The following is a 6,303-nucleotide window of genomic DNA, read 5'->3' as shown; positions in this document are numbered from 1 at the left end:
CATATCATAGGGAACATGTGTCAAGTTGATTGGGCTTCAACTTCATCAAAAACTACCTCGACCAAAAACTTTAACCAAAACTTTAACCTGAAGTGGGAAAGACGGACAAACGAACGGATGGATGAACGAACAAATGAACAAACAGACGCACAGACCAGAAAACATAATGTCCATAATTGGGGCATAAAAATGTGAGATTATCTATAAAGATTACTGGATAGAAATAGGTTATCATAAATTTATATTTGAGTTTTATTTTTGCCAATTAGAAAAGAGAAGTAAATGTGCCTCATTGATACTTATACAGATTGGTTTTGGGGTAAAGACTGTGTGAAATGCAATCAAAACCCTATGGTATAAATCTTCCAAGGCTTATCACTACTTTTGAGATACACAAAATTTAGTGCATTGCTCATTACATTCTATGAATTTACCATATACTTTTCAAGAAATTCATAAATGAAATATACCATGCTTAGATATTCAAGTTACAGAATAATGTTTTTCTTGTCAAGAAAACAACATAACTTTTGCAAGGTGCAGGAATCTAAAAGCTGTTCTAAAAATTTTGGAAAGATTAGAACTTGTTCTAAATCTTTACTTAGGCACTGGCCTCCCTAACAACACGACAGATTAGCTACTGTTACTAAATGTATTCACACTGAAATATAGTTCCCTATGGTTCTCATGTATGTGCACATATAAACTGAAAAATGAGTATATTATTGGAGCAGTTCATTTAAGAATGTATGTCTTTAAGGTGTGTTCATGTGCAGACTTTTTTTTAATTAGTTTGATTAAGAAATTTTAAGTATTGATACAATAATTGTATGATTGACAACTGTCATTATCACTAAACAATCAGAGACAAGGTGGACCTTTAATTACAATGCCCCACCTCCTAAACTGTCAATCAAATTTGACCACATTACCTATCAACCTAAGTCTTAAATAATTAGACAGACCCAATACAATATACCATGTACATTATACATATCAATACACAAAAAATTGCCCTGATAATTGAATACACAAATGTATATATTAGATGTGTGATATATAAGGATGATTTATTTATTGCCTATTACTTTTGATCTACATTAATTTTATTTACTTAAAGTGATTCTGTAAATTATATCTGAAAGATAAATGATCTTTTAAAAAAAAATGAAATATGAATATATAAAAGATATTCAAGTAAGGCCTATAATTTACTTGATAAATTTCCCATTATCATCTGTAATTAATCAACACTGTAGGTTAGTTCACTTTTTTTTTTATCAGGAATTGGCTTGAAACAGTTTTAAAAGTTTTAAACTTTTAATTATAACAGAGACATATATGTCTCTGATTATAACAAAACATTTTTTATTAGTTTATTCCCCATCAAACATTATGTCTATTTTAGTCATTTGAAGTTTAATTTAGAAGTGAGTCTATATATTTTTTTGCAATCAAGAAAGAATCCACATTACAATAAATGAGTTTTTTTAATTTGTTTATATTGAAAAAGTACATTTTCAATGCCCTGTGCTGAAAAATACTTTAAAAATTGATCTAAAGGCACTATACAACTTTAAATCTTCAATGTCATATAACCTCTGCCTACAAACCTAGACAATGATTATGACATGTTAAATACTACCATGATAAGGTCTTAAATGTGGCTGAAATGTTGACATATCGTCCTTAGTGTGGACAGTGTTACTTGTCCAATTTTTTTTATACCCCTTCCAAATTTATTTTTTTATGTTTTTGCCTCAAATAGCAAGAAAGGGGATAAAATTACACTGTGAAAAAGTTTAATTCATGAATTTTAATGTAAAGTAGTGATTTGGTCCAGTTGAAAAAGGTTAAAAATTAGCATTTCGGAAGCTGTCAAAGGATTTCAACACCCCCTTTACATACAATTGTCCATATTTTAAATTAGAGCCGATGAAGTTTTCTATAATTTTGATATAATTTGTCCCAAAAGTAGTACAACACACTGTAAAAATATGATTGAGAAAGCGCAGGTGGTATTTTTTATATTTCCATTTATTGTCTAAAAGAAATGCGCTACGAAATAACTGTGTACTCAGACCAGTAGTCTAAATGCAGATGGAGCATTTTTTTCTTTATTTGCCAGCCAGCAGATCTTGGATTCATTAAGTAATCAGCACACCAACTATGATTTAAATAGAACATTGTTTTGATGGATTATGTCTCAGTTATTTACCGTATCGGCAAGGGAGCTATATATACTTATGTTGATGTATGAGTGAACAACAGAGTTCTTGTTTTCTTCTACATAAATATACACCAAACATTTGTTCCTTCAAAAAAAATTACAAATTTCAAATTGCTCTTATTTTTATATGACCGCAAAAAAAGTTGTGCAAGTATCATGCTATCATGTCGTCGTCTGCAGCGTTGTCAACCGAAGACACATTTGCTTTCCAGACAATAACTTTAATACAAGTGAATGGATCTCTATGAAATTTTAACAATTTTTTCCTGAAAAGGTTCAAAAAGTTTAATAGGGGATTTTTCTCCCCTATAATTTGTCAATATGTATGTTCCTGCTTGGGGTACATTCTTCACTTATAACTTTAATTAGGGATTTTTTTCCCAATAATTTCTCAATATATATGTTCCTGCTTTGGGTTCATTCTTCACTTATAACAGTTAATTTAAAATTCTTGCCAAATGGTGTGGACGGTCATTTTTGGTATTTATCTCAGACCTCTGAAGAATCATGTTATGAATATTAAATTCTGCAAATATATTTTAGGTGTTAATAGAAAAAGTACAAACTTTGCAGTTTTGTCTGAATTAGGCCGTTTTCCACTTCACTATGATATAGTCAAACATGTTTTAGGATATTGGCATCGTTTAGAAAATATTGGTTCATCATTTCCCTTGTTAAATGCTGCATATAATTGTTCTAAAAAGCTATTTGAAACACCAAAAAAACTCTTAGTATGGATCAATTAATATTTCAAGGGAAAAAATGTCGGGCAAAAAAGCATATTCCTGAAAAATATTCAACATTTAAACTACACTGTGGTCAGATTGTTAAGGGATACTATACTGCATTGTGGAAAAAACAGCTAGATATACATAAAGATGGTAAACTACGAACTTGTGTAACATTTAAGTGCAACTTCGGTTTTGAAAATTATTTGTCAATAATTCGACATTTTGAGCAAAGAAAATGTATTACATGTACTAGATTAAGAATATCTGCTCACAAATTGCAAATTGAATCTGGCAGATACCAGGGTACTCTTCGAAAAAACCAAATTTGTCTCAGGTGCACCTCAGGTGAGGTTGAGGATGAAGTTCATTTTTTATTTAAATGTGACACTCATTTATTAGAAAGAGAGGAATTGATGCAAGATATATTAAAATTATGTCCAAACTTTCAAAATTTAAATATTGATAACAAATTAATTTGGATAATGAATAATGAGGATCCCAATGCACTATTTGCATTTTATAATTATATAGAAGATACTAAGAATTGAAGCACAACTTAATCTGCAATAACTAATTCATTATAAAAGAGGGACGGAAGATACCAAAGGGACAGTCAAACTCATAAATCTAAAACAAACTGACAACGCCATGGCTAAAAATGAAAAAGACAAACAGAAAAACAATAGTACACATGACACAACATAAAAAACTAAAGAATAAACAACACGAACCCCACCAAAAACTAGGGGTGATCTCAGGTGCTCCGGAAGGGTAAGCAGATCCTGCTCCACATGTGGCACCCGTCGTGTTGCTTATGTGATTACAAATTCGGTAAATAGTCTAATTCGGTAGGTCACATTCATGAAAGGGAAGGGGATTGTAGTTACGACGTAATGAACATATCCGATATCATTTGTGAAACGGTTATTCCATAACTCTTTAATATGAATTTGAATACCCTGTTAAGCCTGCACAGATCATAAGAAGAATTTCAAATTCTCTGGCACCGTCACTTGATGATCCTTGCTGGCTGGACACAGAATCTATAATCTTAAAAATATGTTTTTAAAATATATTTTAAATAATTTAGGAGTTTGACTCATCGGAATTAAGTACAAGTAGGGACTTCCCTTTAAGCGCCGACTCTTGGTGCTTTCTGCAGATAAGTCATATTAAATATCCTATATTAAATATACATACTTGGTTATTTGCAGTATACCTCATAGTCAAATGTGGGAGTGCTTAATTGTTTTTTTGTTTTTTTGTTTTTTTTTTTGTATTTCTTATATTGAGATTTCTCTGCACAAACTACTAATGCCTCATGTTTGTTTTTTCAAAGTGAAAATACACTTACCGGGTGAACTTGAGTCAATTTCAACATAGTATTCATTGAATAATAATAATACATTGCTACTATTTTGTTGAGTGTGTTTTCTGTGGTATATTATTTTATTTTATTATTTTTATAACACTTGTTACATATCTTTTATTGTGTGTGTATTGCATATGTTATTGTTTATATTTATTTATGAAATGCACATTTATACCCCTGTAGTACTGCAACTGACATCGAAAAAGACGCTTAGTTAACGAGTTTAAATGGTCCGGAATAACACACGGCTGCAAATTATTTTAAATGATAGAATAATATCTATATTTTAATTTCCGTCGGGTCGTAAAAAGTTTCTATGGTCACATTTTTGTATTTTATCCCTTTAATGGGGGTACCCCTCAATTTACGGTTTTGGGTAGTTACCTTAAAATCCAAAAATATATTTTTTGGTTAAATTTCCCGCTATTTTCGTAAATATTTTCTATGCACATATCATCAAGGATCATCGGAATGATGAAGACATAAATATAATACCATCTCCATGTAAAACTTTCAAACTTAAAGTTGGCTGATTTTTTAGATAGAAATTGACCGCGTTTTTTTTTTTAAAACGAGAAAACATGTGATTCAAAAACAGTATTTGACATTTGAGAGGACAAAACATATTATTGCGATACTGCATGCAAATTTTGTTGGGCAAATTCCAAACAATTTTGTCAAAAACTCAAAAATAAAAACATCATTTGTACCTTTTTTAATTACGGAAATTTCCTATCCGTCAATCAGCTCCACCATTTATTTTTTCCTTCACAATCAATTTGATAGTTTCGATGTGATTATGTAGATTTTGTAGGAGAAGTTAATTTATTTTTGAGTGATTTGAATATATATAGTAGTTCTTTCGTGTATTTTCTGTAAAAAATGTTATATTTTTGTTAATAAAATTTTGATTTTATATAAAAGTTAACCAAATCCTTCGGATAAGAGGTTTTTCCGGATAATGACTAATATAGTTAACATTGTGTGACAATACTTTGTATGTCAATGTTTAACCTCAGAGCAATTAATATACATGCAAGTGGTCGGGGGAAAAGTACTATTGAAGTTTCGCAGAGATTTGGTGTGTGACAAGGTGATGCTAAAACCAACTTCTCTTGATATTCTGCTTTCCGTGGGCGAATCATCAGTGATGTTATGAAACTTGCACCAGAAGGCAAACTTGGTGTGCATCTTTAAATTAGATTGATTGATTGATTGTTGGTTGCTTAACGTCCAGTGGCAAATATTTCATGCATGTTCAGGATGAGAACAAGTTAACAATAAAAACAATAGGTAGGTTTTGTCATAATAGAGGCCATTCGGGATGATGATCGGGAAAATTTAGACTGCCAATGGAAAATGATGGTATATTGGATTGGGACAGAAATTGTCCATTGCAACATGCCACGTACGGACCCCTCAAAGAGTTGATGCAAGGGTTTTTAACGTGCAAAGAACGTGACACTCCCTTTACACGAGGCATCGGATTTAACGTCCCCATTCTGACCGGACGTGAATGCGAACTTGATACATCCCGCACAGCCAAACGGACGCCCCACTTCGTTTTACTGCCTGTCGGAGGAAGACCAAGTGACCATATTTCGTTTCCCCAGTCACCTTTGGGGAACTTTAAATTAGAAACAACAGAAATCCATATATGTGATCAAACTAATCGACATGTATCCTCACAACCTGACACTTTTATACGATCTCGCGCTCAGTTTGTTCCTTGTAGTTTGGATATGAAAACAGGGTTTTTGTGTAAAAGAAAAACCTTTAAAAAAAACCCAGAAAACTACGCAAAACTGAGTCCTTTAAACGTGTTGACAGTCTTTTAAGTTGTGCTTATTAATGTGAGTACTCATTTATCCATGCATAACCAAGTACTTATTGAAGTCAACACCTGTGCAATTAAGTAAAACAGTTACTGAAAAATTAGAAATTGAACTTGCTGTCAGTTCATTAATAAC

Source organism: Mytilus edulis, chromosome 14 (assembly GCF_963676685.1).
Source record: "Mytilus edulis chromosome 14, xbMytEdul2.2, whole genome shotgun sequence".
In the NCBI taxonomy this organism is placed as follows: domain Eukaryota; kingdom Metazoa; phylum Mollusca; class Bivalvia; order Mytilida; family Mytilidae; genus Mytilus; species Mytilus edulis.
The sequence above is the reverse complement of the archived record's forward strand: the minus strand, read 5'-3'. Positions refer to the sequence as shown.